Here is a 15,866-nt window from a genome sequence, read left to right on the forward strand (position 1 = left end):
GTGATGCAGTACACCATAGCAATCCAGTTCCGCATTATGTAGATAAATATATACACGGCATAGAACACAGAGATGAAGAAAAACGCGAACACAGAAATAATAAACGTAGTGCAGAAGTACATGAACATGCAGTACAGGACCATAACCAATGCAGTACAATTGTAATTTGCTAAGCAGTGCAGTCCCATACATTCGAAAAAAGATTACAAAAAAGTAAAAACATGGGAACAAAAATGAGAACTGTACATGCAGTACGGAATGAAGTTCACATCTAGTACATAACCCTGATCAATGCAATGCACCGATGATTTACCAAAAAGCAGTGCACTCCCCGACATTGAAAAAATACAAAGAAAAAATTGACCACCCAAATGATACCGGCCCCAGCCACACAAAAATTGACCACGTACATGCGTCTCTAAACTACCCAAACACAGGCCCAACAAGACCAACTAAGAAAAAACAATAAGTTCAAAAAAAGTGGGGGGGGGCACCCCCCCCATTTCCCTACCCCTCCCGTACCAGGGACTACAGTAAGTACAGGCAAAAACAAGATGCAGTACGTGGCGGTAGAACACTACAAGAAAATTGACATACTGTGACGTAAATCCTTGTGACAGTGGTTGACAACGTCATACAAGTACCTAATGTGTGACGCCTTGGAGGTCGTGTCATTGATTACCACAAATCTGTGACGATTAATGTCACCTAATGAACTACGACGCTGAGCGCCACCTGTACGACAATTTCTATGACGTTTTGCTAATTTACGTGATGAACCTACTAGTGTCACATATTATTACGAATGTGCGATGTTCTTTTTTCGTCATAAAATGACTACTAGTAGGACCCATCATAACCGCTTCACCAGTTGTTGAGTGGTAGGACCCACACGTCAGTGTCTTTTATGGGCACCATGTACCAATGTTGGTAGAGGCACTCCCTAGTTTCTTGAGAAGTAATTGAGCGATATAACTATTTTGTTCAAGTATATAATATAAATAAGTGGTGGCCAGAAATTTTTTATTTGTGGCATTCATGAAATGAATGTGGCACTCAAGTTTAGTTTTATCTAAAAATTGATATTGGACGGGAAAAACTTCGGCACAAGTTTTTTATGGGACCCATGCGTGAGTGATATTCTATGGGGGGCATATGTTAATGTTGATAGTGGGAGCCGTCATAGTTTATTTACAACTCATTAAGTGATGTAGTTATTTTGTTCAGTCTAATATAAATAAGTAGTCGCTTATTGACGGTGTTTGTGAGCTCACGATATGGTAGTATGATGCAGTACTTATTTTGTTCTTCTGTCTAAAAAAAGAGAAAAGGAAATAAGAAATTCGATGAGTTTGAACCCACAACCTCCATGGTCTTTCCTAACTTGCTTGCCATTAGGCTAGGGCTCACGTGTTGATACAATTTTGTGCTAACATATTTTTAATGGTCTAACACCTATATGACCTACAATAGCAAGTTAGTAATTTGTTTAAGAGGCGTGCATGACCCAATATGTTCCACGGGCTATATGGTGATTTTGGAAATGTTCGAAAACATCAATCTTTTACTAGTAAACCATCTTAAAATAGAAATATATGGATGTTGTGTATGCACCGTATGATCATATCTAACCCATGTTACTCTCGACTATATGTGAAAAAACTCAACATGAACTAGAATATATTTTTGTGTTCTACCGGTCTGCACTATTTTTTATGTAACAATGTACGCGTTTCAAAACACCCTGACGATCGCCTTCTCAAATCGTCCTGTTAATGTTTTGGAAGCGAATTCGTGCACTCAATGCTGATCGCGTGGTTGGTGAGGTGGTCAATTTGCAAGGTTGGTGAGGTGGTTGATTTGCATTGCTGGTGCCTAACGTCGCCCTAATGTTTTTCTACATATTTGTTTTTTGATAAATCACTATTTTTGTTAAAGTTTGCTAATTATTATAAATTGCATTTATATTTGACTGGAAATAAAACCTTCCATCCACTAAAAATACTCTGACCTCCGTGTTTCTAAAATTTTGCCCATTCCCTCAGTGTCCCCACGTGTCAGTCACCCACGCAATTATTTTTCGCTTTTCTTTTGGTCGTGCGAAACTACCTCGCCCGATTTCTACCTTATCTCCACACCCCCCCTCCCCCACAACCGCATCCAGAGGCGAGGCGAGGTGAGATTGGAGGATCCCGGCGGCGCACCCTACCTATAGCCGCCGCTGCGGTCTCGAGCGCCAGCGGCCCGCGCCTTCTCCCACACGGCTGCTCGCCCACGCTCCCTCAAGCCTCGACCGCCTCGTTCGCTCAATACCCACGTCTGGCCGACATCGGAGCCGCCAGCCTGTATATGCGACATTAGTATCTCGCCTCATCCTCGCCGGCCGTGGTCAGAGGCTCCCGCGTCGACCCTTCCGTAGCGCCGGCACCGCAACAATTTCTTCCCAAGTCTGGCTCCCACGACCAAGCGAGCTTCTTCTGGTTGCCAATGGCATTGCGAGGCATGGAGTCGTATGCACGCGACTTTTTGTTCGGGTAGGTCGCCGTCGCCGTGGAGGTGGAGCGCCAGGCTCTGGCTAAGGACGGTGATGGTCACAGATTCTTTCCTTTCTACAACGTATAACCTTCCCTTTTCTTTACTAAGTAGTTTCTGAAAATTCCGTCTGCTGTGCCCAAAATTGATTTCGGGTAGCGTTTTACACTTTCCCATGTTAACAATGGAGTCCTCTTTGCAGGTTGCGAGGCATATACTCAGATTTAAACTAGAAGATCAGGTAAGCTTGATCAAAGATGAAGACGTGATTCATTGTGAGTGGGGAAACAGCTTACATTGCCTTTGTTTTTTATCCCTTTCCAATGTATTAGTTGCACAGTTGCGCTGTAGTTTATTTTCATCTACTTTCTTAGCCCATGCCAATTATATGTGACGCGGCATCATGTACTAATAATACTATTACGAATGTAGATGTTATTCCTTCACTCTTCCAAACATTTAGTATCTGTACTCTACCAAGCAGATGGTATTGGTCATGAAGAACTCATGCTAAAGAATTTTTTTAGAAGACCTTCATAAGTCAAATGTCGATTTACTGCTTTTTCTCAGACTTGTTTACCCAGGCACCTAAAGGTTCTACCATGGCAAATACAAAAATACTGGAGGCCTAGGAGGTCCGCTTCACGTATTCGATCTAGAAGAAAGCATTGAACAGAAGGGTACAGAGGAAAGAAATGCAAATGGCATGTACTTCTATGTTTTTCTCTTTATGTTCTTGTTTTTTCTTATTTTCTCGTTTTGTGTGCACAGTAAAATTGAAAACACAATTGAGTTACTGACTCGTCTTATTGATGAAGCTTGCCGCTTTTCAAGATTGATAGATGAAATCTTGCTCTTCCTTATGCAAGTTCTTTAACCACTATAACTTGATATTGCATTTAGTGTTTCATTGGCCCATCTACATGTCTGTCTATACATTTAATAAGGTACTTCTCATTTCAATTTCATAAGTTAATACTCTTGTACCATGTTATCTTGTCTATTTTCATCTAATAAGCATGCAACGGTGTTGTGTTTCGTCAATTTTATAGGAACAGGGAGGAGTTAGCTGCAAGACTTGAATCACAAGAAAAAGAGGAAGTATCAAGAAAGTTTGAAGTTTCGAAGAAGAGCCGGCAAGACAAGAGGGAAGCCTGGGAAAAGAAGCAACAAAAAATTGAGAACCTAGTTGCCTTTCTCTCAATCAAGGGATCGAGCAACTTAGTAGTCCTTTTCCAATCCTGATAATGCATGAAGGTCATCCTTTTGTGATGGAAGATAGTTGCTGAATGATACATAACAATCATGCGGACAATACTTCTGTGGTCTTTAGTTATCGTTATCTAAATATTAGTTTCCAACATGTATATTGTCGTGATTGTCAAACTAGTGAATGAATGTTGTTGTTGTTCTTGTTATTGAGAGGATGATTTGGCTGAGATGATTGAATTTATAATATGATTAGGCTGCCAAATACATTTTGTAAAATACGTTTTGTAGCCGTGGGATATTTTGGTTAGTGCTGACATGGCAGCAAGTCATGACATTGCTTTGTCACTGAATATGGTAGATTATGCCATACTTGCTCCTAACATGTGACATTAATTGACTGTCACAGAAATAGCAAGTTGTTGACGTTCTACAAAACGTCACCGAAGGTCCCATTTTCGGTGACATTCTTTTGTGCGCGCCGTCACTAGGAGTTATCTGTGACGGGGATTCCGTGACGATGCATGTGACGCCCATAGAACGTCACTTAGGGGTAATGTGTGACGTTATTAGCTATTTGATGACATTTTTTGGCTTGTCATAATATGCATGATCTCTTGTAGTGGAAGTATGCAATGCATTCCATTACGCAATGCAGATCGCCGAAGCATATAGCAAAGACACGCGAAAAACGATGAAGTACACACATGTATACACAATTGCAGTTCTGATTTGTACGCGATGCAGTACGGAAGTGTAAGCAATGCAGTTATGTTGTCATGCAGTATACATATATAAAACATGACAAAATGCCCGTTCGCACAGAAAAGTGGTGGTTAAAAAATTTCTGATAAAAAATAAAACAAAACCACCTTAAAAAAACCACGTTCGCATACAACCACCCAATCGGAGCAGTTCCATCGCCACAAGCCCACGATCACATATGCAAAACCAACCCACGATCTGCACAACCGCATCATCAGCATGATCATGCAGTTCATTCGACGAGGCCATCCCACCCCGCGCCCTCCCCTTAAATTCAGACCCCTGCCAAAGGCCTTCTCATCCACAATAACACAAGTATCCATTGCGCTGCCACCAAATCGCCCCATATCAATGCAAAATCACCAAGCCCTGCTACCGGCGATGACGTTCACCGATGAGTACAAGGGCGACAAGGCTGTGGAGGCGCACGGCAACACCAAATTGCACGTCATCCACACCAACGACAAGAAGTAGATGGCGATCTCCCTCGCACAGTACGAGTGCCACCTCAGCCTCCAGCGCCATAAGATCGTCGGCATTAATCTTGAGTACGACAACGACCCTGAAGCGACGCAGAAACCCGCCCTCTGCCAACTCTCCATCGGCAAGAATCACCCGGTGCTGCTCTTCCAAATGAGAGCCTCTAAAAGGTGCACCGTCTTCAACAACTTCCTCGCCGACCCCAGGTACACCTTTGCAGGCTTCTCCATCGACAGTGACAAAACCAGGCTGGAGCGCGTCAAACTGGAGGTCGCCAATTTCATCGACATCCAGAAGGAGTGGAGGGTGCCCGAGGCAACCAAGGCGTTGGACTCCCTTGGAGACGTCTCCGGCACGCTCATCGACGACTACTACGACAACATGAAGAAGAAGATCACCGACGACGAGCACAAGCGCCGGGCCACCCTGCTTCTGTCCATGAGGCACATCAAGTACGCGGCAAAGGACGCCTGCGCAGCGTACGATATATGGAACCGCATCACCCTCACCCAGGACGGCCTTCGCCGTGCAAAGCTGGAGAAGGAGGAGCCCCCCAAGAAGCGCGTCAGGAGCAGCTGGGGATGGGGAGAGCTTAACTGGTGAAGAAGAAGATGGTGCCGGCCAGGAGCCAACAATGCCAGCGTTCTTTTAGAATTATCATCAAATTAGCTTTATGTTGTTTGCTTATGTATCGTTAGTTTGCTTGTGTGCCGAACCTAGTTTGCTTGCCATGCAGAATCGCTTTGTAATGATGAACTTTGATTACGTTAGTTTGCTTTCTGTTCAACTTAGTTTGCTGGTGATGAAATTGTCATACAGAATACTTGTGATAATTTGTTTTCTGTTGTCTGCTAATGTATCATTAGATTCGAGCAGTGCACAAAACGAAAAATGAGTTGCAGTGTGCAAACAGGACGGATGCAGTGCAAAATGTGTATGAATGCAGTACAGACTATGTCGAATGAAGTTTTAACATAACCAACAAAGCAGTGCACGAACCTAAATTTGCAAAAAGAATACATAAGAGCAAAAACAGAAAAAGAAAAACGCAAACACGTAAATAATCAATGCAGTACAGAAATATATGAACATGCAGTATAGAACCATAATCAATGCATTACGCGTATGATTTACTAAGCAGTGCACTCCCATACGTTGGAAAAAAAGATTACATAATAGCAAAAACACGGAAACAAAAAAATGGCAACTGTACATGTAGTACGGAATGCGTGCACATGCAGTACAGAACCCTGATCAATGCAGTGCACGCCCCGACATTGAAAAAAACACCTAGGACAGAAAAATACAAAGAAAAAAATTACCACCTAGGTGCTACCGGCCCCAGCCAGTCTCGTAATAGGTCTGCGCCCACAGAAGGCGAGTCGTTCTGAGTCACAGTGCATGGGGCCGTCCACACATGGGCCCACAGGTCAGAGAGCATACAGCTGCGAGCGCCGTGTTTAAGCGCCCAAATAAGTAACAAGAGGAGTTCAACACAGCGGCCTCGCCAGCGCTTATAAACATGTCGGGCGCGCCTTCCACGGGCGAGGTGGGACTAAACATTAGACCGCACACAGCGCACCGGGAACTAGCCATGCTCACAGGCCGACTTGGGCCCAATTGCGTCTTCACTACCCGAACACAGGGCCAACAAAAAAAAGAGAGGCCACTGAAAATAAAAAAAATCATACATACCATACACAAACACAGGCCCAACCACACGTTCGCAGTTCGTCGTGATATGACAATGCAGTTCGCTATTTTCAAGTAAACAGTTATGTTGCTTCTTAAATGCATTCGTGTACACTAAATCAGACCCAATCCACCACCTAACACCAACCACACCATTTATTACTTCCATTGCTCAATTGGTTGCCTAAAAACTTATCCATTCGTGCTACAGACTAACACAACTCATCCTCCCGTTCCTCATTTTCTTCAAAACGTAGATCTAGGGTTCATCCCATCCACAGCTCTTCTCTGGAATTCCACTGAACCCGGCATGGACTGTAAGTGTGGGTGCTTGGCAAGGATGGCGCCGGTAGCGGACACATGCGTGTATGCAGAAGGTCTAGAGCTCACCAACACCGAGTGGCGCAGCATGCTCGGCTACCTGATGATACCCAACAGGGGGTTTCGTGCGCCATTTCTTCATCGCCTCACAACCGCATATCTCCAGGAAAGTTGGGTATCTTTTTCCCCTTACAATTTTGGACATAATCTAGCCTGCAAATACACATCTGAATATATAGTTCAATCAATTTGTTCAGTAATGTCAACAAAAATACAAAACAGAATTTGTATTGTTGTTAAGATTTGTTAGCTATTAAGACTAGATGCTTCCACCTATCTTTCTTCAGTACCACACCAGGTATCCACACTACTTAGATCAGAATCCCAACGCATGAACAAAAAAAAGGGTCAGTAGATAAGCGTTGCAGTTATCTTAACATGCTGGAGAAATACACTGTTACTGACATTGCAGTGCAAGCATGTTGCAGTATAATATATATCCCAGTAAAACTAGGAGTCAATTGCGTATATAAGTTTGTTCATACATTGCAACTACTTTAGAAAATAGCAGTCATATGTATGTAACTATTTAAGTAAACATAAACAAATCATACTAAGTATAAAACAAAAACATTTGTTGTTTACTTATAAAATTCTTTTTCCACCCATTCCAATATGCAGAAACTGCCATCCATAATAAAATTTCATGCTCCGAGTTCAGGGAAGGTTTTTTTGGAGACAGAACACAAGAATGGTTATGCACACATGCAAGCTGACTACCACATCGACTCTGAAGACTGCATCAACATAACTACTGGTTGGAAATATTTTGTCTCCCAGAAAGGCTTTGAGGCCGGAGAAGTGGTCATGGTGTTTTTCTACAAAGAAGAAGACTCCATCAAGTTTACAATATTTGCACTCTAGGCTGTCTAATATGAAGCAACCAATATTTCTAATGCTTTGGTTATGTTGTATGCTTTTAAAATTATGTCCATTAGACAATTTGAACGATGCATATTTAATGTATGCAACCTCAACTGCCTCATTTTCTCATCCTTTTTAGACAAAGTTGTTGTTGGTAGTAATGCAGTTCTCTCAAGCACGTAGTGTGGTACTAATAATAAAAAAAGGCAGCCCTCTGAACAGTAACAATGAAATGCAAAATGGTCGAAACTTTGCAGTTAACATATCATGTTCAAGAACAATTCTCATAGTATGCAGTTCAAAAAATTCTTATAATAACTATTCAGCTAACAAAAGCGTATAATGGACCATCCACTCTAATAGCAGAATTGAAAATTAACAACACTGCTAATGCAGTACGAAAATGCATATTATGCATTCATCTAGAACACAGAATGCAGTTGAAGAAAAGGAGAAATCTCATAAGTAGCCATAACCACTGTAATGCAGCTACAACGAAATACACTATCAAAGAAAATGCAGTGCACTACAACATATGCCACGACTACAAAAAATAAAATTAAAGCAGTAAAACTACAGACATTTGATAGACTAACAGAGGTGTCAATTTCACTCGCAACTCCATAACACGCCTAAAAATTGTACAGCCACTAAACTATAGAAAAATACCACCAAAATATTTACACGGAAGACACGGCAATGGGACGAACATCACCAGCTTTCATTTCAAGAATGTGATTCAAAAAATGACAATTATACCCAAATACAATGAATTCAAACCTATAGCAACAGTAATTACAATATTCGAACACGCATGGACGAGCAAAATCAAAAAAATCGAAAAGAACAGAGGAGCGGACGAAGCTCACCCGCCGCAACAATCAAAATAATAAAGAATTGAAAACTAGCTCCTAAAAATTAACAAATTATAGATTGAACGGACAGATTAAAACGAACGCAACCAAAGAATTCCTACTAAACAATAACATCCGATCACAAAAAAACGCATCTGACGCGAACACGAACGAACAGAGAAAGCTCGTCCACCAAATCCCTCGATTTGCAAGCACTTTAGTAGATTTTCCTATAAATTACAAAGAATAAAGCTAAAATGACATGCAGACACAAACTGAATCACCCCGCAACACCCGATTCCACACAAAACACGCGGGCGGAACACCTGAAAATGAAGTAGTCCTCCCGTAAAAGCATTGCAGTGCCCGGCGTCAAGAAGATGCAGTGCACTTGCGTTGAGCGTGCAGTGCGGAAGTGTTATCAGAATAGTTATTCTGCTAATATTAGCAGAATAGACCGTTTGTGTATATATATATATATACAGAATATTAGCAGACGATCTATCTTCGCAACTGTGTCTCCCCGCACGAATTTTTTTCGTTAGTCGTGTTCTATGTGATGTAAGTGAAATCTGCAAACTATTTCTAGCAACTAAATGCCCGTTTAGATATGAATCTCGCTCGTTGGCGGATTTGCTCTTGGGTCGTGATGAAACATGCCTCTGTTGCAATTTTATTGCCCGAGTTGTTCGATATGAACTTCCCTCTGAACTAGGTTGAACTTCCGCCAACATTGCCCAATCGGGGTTTGCGATATACAGTTGGAATGCTATGGGCACCAGTATCATGACCCAACTTAATTTTTTGTCAAAATGTAAGAGGTTTAAGAGCAGTTTCAAAAAACGTTTTTTCTTCACACAAAAAACATGAACCGTATTTTCGATCGCATTTCTAAACCGTTTATTGGAATGAGGCAAATAATATGGCGTTGGAAGGCGGTTGCAAAAAAGCTCCTTCCACATGTTGAAAGTTTTCTCTAATTCCCTATGGTTAAAGAGTAATTTGGAAAAACGTAAAATTTCGCAAATCGAACAACCGAGTTCGTATTTTCGATGCCATTTCTAAACGGCAAATCCAATTGAGGAAAATAATATGGCGTTGGAAAGCTTATGAAAATGCGCTACTTTTTCATGTTGAGGGTATTTCCTAATTTTTAATGGTTTATGAGTAATTTAGAAAACAGTACAAGTTTCACCGAGTTCGTATTTTCGATCTAATTTTTTAGCCGTACGTCCGAATGCTGCAAATGATATGGCGTTGGAAAGCTTGAGTAAACGCGAAACTTTTTGATATGTATTATTTCTCCCAATTCCATATGATTTGATGTCAGTTTTGTAAATGGGTAAAAATGTATTTTTGCCATAATTTCTACAAACTTGGTCAGAATGCGGCGAATAACATACCGTTCAAAAGCTCCGAAAAATGCGAAACTTTTTCATGTTGACAGTTTTCTCTGATTCCGAGCCATTTTCAAGTAATTTCAAGAACGGCAAGATCATTCGTTCTGCTTTTATCACGAAATAGATTCGTCTAAAATGCATCGCGTGAAGTAATTGAACTTCTGTGACAGTTCTGCTTGAACTTCACTCTGTTTTTCACGTGCTTTTTTTTGCTCGCAGCTCTTCATTCACTGCTTGTAACTCTCCATCCACTCACCGGAATTGAGCAAGTGATATACCGATGGAAAGCTGTTGTAAACACGCAAAATTCCCGTGTTGATCATTTTTTCATACTCACGATGGTTTTATAAGTTTTTCATCTAAACTTCATTCAGTGTAGTAGTTGAACTTGCTGTTGTTTTCACGTTGAACTTCTGTGATGTAATTTTCGTTTGTAATTTCCTCATACATTCGTCAATGTAACACAAATGATATTCCTTTTGTACAAACCTCTCTCACAATAAATTTTTTAACTTTCTTCGACTGAGGACTTGAACTTACACAAATGGTATTTCTACCGTTTTGAAGTAAATTAGAAAATGATGAGGTCATGATTTCCGCCTTCATCGCAAATGTAAATGCACTGCGTGAAGTAGTTGAACTTGTCGGGCATGTCTGTTCGAACTTCACACTGTTTTTGACGTGTTGTTTTTTGATGTGCTATTTTTTGCACTGCATGAAGTAGTTGAACTTTTAGGACATGTCTATTTGAACTTCACTCTGTTTTTGACATGTTGTTTTCTGATGTGTTGTTTCTTGCACTGCGTGAAGTAGTTGAACTTCTAGAACATGTATGTTTGAACTTCAGTCTGTTTCACTTTATTGTTTTTTTCGTATATGAAATACACACCATGTAGTACATGAACTTCCGATTGTTATCACTTTGAACTTCTCTTTGGTTTGAGAGAATTATTTAAAATACAATTAACAATATATTTTTTAATGTATTTTGGACATCTAAATACACGGTGAACCTCTCTCACAAGATTTTTTTGAACTTTTCCTCGCCGAGCACTTGAACTTCTAGCAACCATTTTTTCGTTCTGCCTTTATCGCCAAACAGATTCATCGAAAATGCATCGCGTGAAGAACCTGAACTTCTCTGCATGTGCACTTGAACTTCACTCTGTTTTTCACGTGCTTTTTTGCCTCGTAGCTCTCCATCCAATCACCGGAACACTCATCGAAATTGAGCAAGTGATATACCGGTGGAAAGCTATTGTAAACACGCAACTTTCCCGTGTTGATCGTTTTTTCATACTCGTGACGATTTTAAAAGTTTTCATATAAAATTCATTTAGTGTAGTAGTTGAACTTCCTACTGTTTTCACATTGAACTTCGGTGACGTATTTTTGTTTGTAACTTTCTCACCCATTTGTTAGTGTTACACAAATGATATTCCTTTTGTAGAGACCACTTTCACAATAATTTTTTTAACTTTCTCCGATGGAGGACTTGAACTTATAACAACAACAAAATTAGCCTTTGCTTTTTTACTCTTTTTTAATACAAATGCACACCGTGTAGTACGTGAACTTCGGGCAGTTATCAATCTGAAATTTTCTCAGTTACGTGAAAATATCTGAGTTTTTTATGAATTTTTAATCTGATGTTCTTAATCCTTTTTTATGCATTTTGAAGCGCTCTATTTTTAAAAGTTGAACTTCTTGTTTTTTTGTTTGAACTTCTTGTTTCCATTCTTTAATAACGAGGAAAATCTGAGTTTTCTTTAATCATCGATCTTCTCCATCTTTTTAATATGGACTTCCTGGTTTTTTTCTTAATCTTTTTTATGAAATTTTTAAGCACTCTATTATTAAAGGTTGAACTTCTTGTTATATAATTTTTGAACTTCTTGTATCCATTCTTTAATAATGAGGAAAACCTTGCCTTTTTATTCTTTTTCTCACCTGAAACACGTTCTGTGTCGTAGTTGAGCTTCACGTTGTTTCCCCCTTGAACTTCTGTCACGTATTTTTGTTCAACCTCTCTCACAAGAATTTTTGAACTTTCTCGGGCCGAGCACTTGAACTTCTAGCAACAAAACTTTTAGCCTTTGTTTTTTCATTTTTTAATAGGACTTCTTCATTTTGAACTTCTTCATTTTATTATTAAGTAATGAGAAAACATATAAGTTTTTTCACCCTTCAAACTTCTCTCTTTTTTACTTTGAACTTCTTACAAAAATATGGTTTCAAATAAGCAAACAATTTTCTAGGTTTTTAAATTTGAACTTCTAGGTTTTTTGACTTTCTCGGTTATTTTAAATTGAACTTCTAGGGGTTTTCAATTTGAAATTCTACGATTTTTTGACCTTCTCGGTTATTCCAATTTTTCTAGTTTTTTTTAATCCATTTCTTGTAAACTTTTTTTGAGATGCTCTTTTATTTTGAGTTGGCCTTCTCTATTATCTTTTAGAAACAAGGAAAATCTAACTTTTATAAAATTTGGTTATTTTTTAAAGCAAGAAAAATCCAAAAGCTTAATGAGCATTGAACTGCTCCGTTGTTATAATTTGACCTTCTTGGGTTTACTTTTTAGAAATAGGGGAAATGGATTTCTTTATATAGACACCGAACTAATGTGTTATTTATATTTGAACTTCTTAATTTTATATTTTATAAAAGGAAAATTTGAGTAGTATTTTTTCACAATGTAAATATGGTTTTCGTATGTTTCATTTCATTTTTTTAGTAATGAGAAGAAATCTTAGTTTTTTTATAAACGTCGAACTTCTCTATTTTTTGAATTTGGATTTGGACTTCTTGGTTCTATTGGGGAGTCGCGCGGGGCGGGATGGGGGGCGTGTGGTGGTGGCGCGCATCGGGGAGACAATGTTGGCGGAGACATAAATAAAAATATCTTCAACAAGTTAATTTTATTCCTATTTTGGAAAAGAGAATAAACACTGATTTTGTACTCCGAGGTGTTCTTTTTTTCCAGTGTTGAAAAGATCCATCTTTTTTTATGGTGAACTTTCTGTTGTTTGTTCCATTTTTTATATACGACGAACTGTGCAAGTTTCACATGTTTAACTTCTGTCTTTCTAATAAACACAACGAATTGCTAGAAATAATATAGACCACGTTTTACAAAATTTATCCAACTGTTGCTCAAAATCTTTTTTAAACATTCAACATTCAAAATAGTACATTACTATCAAGATTCACAAGTTTAAAACAATTACTTGTAGATTCTCTTGCATTTTTGACGCCTCAACATCATCTACAAAATAGAAGTGTTTTTTTCTTAGAGTAGAACACGTGTCCTTTCTTTCTGGATTATTACACATGCTCTTTTTTTCTACCACAAATGGTGTTTTCTACAGTAGTACACTATCCTCTCGCAAGCACATATCTCCTATGCATTCACAATCAAGCCACTCTTCGTCCTCTCACTACTATTTTTTAGTTTTTGGTGTGCCCATACGACGAGCGCTCTAGCAGCACTTGTTAGTGGAGCAGGCTTGGATCAGAGATTGTGTCATAGGGGCGAGGCAATCTGCAGTCCAAATTCTCTAGGAGTAGCAGGAATGATGGACAGAGGAATTGAGGAAGCAGCAAGCCTTTTGGTTTTTTGTGAAACTTTGAGATCAATCAACACGGAGATACGGACAAGGATAGGGTAGATGAATTTCTAACAGGAGAATTAGACATGGGATATCTTGAGAACACATGTGTTACGACCGTGGTGAATGCACAGGGTGGACTCAAGAGAGGCTCTGACAGGAAAAGACCGGCGAGGCAGGCTACCTCGGCGCTGACGATGTTGCATCAGGACATGAGGGGGCACGGGCAACGATCCACTCACCGGACGCCGGCTATGCAGGAGCTCACCACTGCATTTTTTTATGAACACTGAATCATATTTCTTGAGTTCATGCACTTTTGAACTGTAGCAGTAGATAGAACAGATTGAGCAGAGGTGAGCTCGTGGGAGGGCTAGTGCATCACCATGCTGACTGCATGCTAGTGGTCGAGGTTCGATCTGCGGGATGTCAAGGGCTGACGGCCGGGCGAACTTCTCTACCACCTCACCATGGACCACCCCTACTGGTAACCTGCTCCCGCGGTGCACGAGTGGGCGATGCAGGATTCCCACATGTGGAAGCGCGCGAGCAAATCAGTGGGGTGGAGGCTCAGCTGCGACGGCAGGCAGGAGGCTGGGCCATGGTAGCGGGGCTCCGGTGGGCAAGGAGCATCTCGGCGGCGGGTGGGGGTTGGTCACGGCGGCACGCGGGGTCCGGGTGTCGCCGGCGAGCGGTCGGGGGTCGTGGGGCGGAAGGGTGGCGGCCGGATCCAAGGCCGGTGGTGGCGCAGCAACCGGATCCAGGGGATGGTGATGGAAGGGTGGCGGCGGGACCATTGGCCATGGGCGGGGACGCTCTAGGAAGAAGGCGGGGCCAGCGGCGCTCTATGGAAGAAGGGGCGGCCGGACCTGACGCTGGGCTGGATCCGCGGGTCGGCGACGGGATCTTGCTGGCGGCGGCGGTAGGTTGCTAGGGTCAGGTGGTGGTTGGGTGTGCGAGGGGATCGGGATGGGGCTGGGGCGGCGCCCGATGGAAACGAGTCGGGGTGGTTCTAATTTGTTTTGCAGAGTTCGGGAACATCTGATCATGTCGCCGATCATGATCATAATAACTATTCTGATCCTGGGATCAGAATAGTGCTACTCTCTCTCTTTCTCTCTCTATATATATATTGAAACGCTCGAGCTGTTGCATCATGTGCTTGGAATTAATGAATATATTTTTTATGGGGAGGCATTAATGTGTATTGTGGGTTGCCTGCAGGGTAAAGTGATCAAGACCAAGAGCGTCGAGTACATGCCCTTCTTCCTGTCGCTGGTGAGCTTCCTCGGCAGCGTTTGCTGGATGTCCTCTACGTCACGGTTAGTAATATCTCCATCTTCAGGTTCCAACCAAATCTTATATAACTTGAGAGTGTCTCTCTAACCATGCTGGCTCTTGTCTTTATTCGTGCACTGCATATCACCAACGGCCTTGGTGCGCTGTTCGTCCTCGTCCTGTACGCCTGCTACTACAGGCCGGCCCCCAAGAAGGAGAAGAGTGTAAAGCTCAAATGTGATTGAAAGCTCCTGGCTCCTTGACTGCAATAACAAGTGCTAGCTACAGTAAGAACAAGGGAATCTAGAGACCGAGACCGAAAGAAAAGGCTAGGCTACTTCTATTCATTATTCATTTCTCATGGTCAGGCCAGGGGCTCTCACGAGGCTCGTCATGCCAGCGATCCTCGCGAGGCTATTCCCGCCATTCCTTATGGGGGTTAAGGTTGTCCCAGCGGCCTCCGCCGCAGCCTCCTCCATGGCCGTAGCCTCGGTCGCCGCACTCCGGGCGGCGGCCCAAGCGCTCATCGCGGATTGCTCTGAGCTCCAGGCAGTCATTGGTGTTATGGGTTTGGACATTGTATAAGATGCAATATGGGCGATTGTCTCTGGCCAGCTCATCGCGGTCACGACCGCGCTTCTGCTCGGGCTTCGCTGCCAACATAGCGGGGCCCTTGCACTTCACCTCATTGGCCTTGGCCTTCTTGTCTTCTGGGTCATCTTCGGGATGCTTGAGGTAGGAGAGGTGGCCTTCTTCCGCCCTGGTGCACTTGTCAGCCTGGCTGAACTGCTCCAAAGCTGAGC

Source organism: Triticum aestivum, chromosome 2B, assembly GCF_018294505.1.
Source record: "Triticum aestivum cultivar Chinese Spring chromosome 2B, IWGSC CS RefSeq v2.1, whole genome shotgun sequence".
Taxonomy (NCBI): Eukaryota; Viridiplantae; Streptophyta; class Magnoliopsida; order Poales; family Poaceae; genus Triticum; species Triticum aestivum.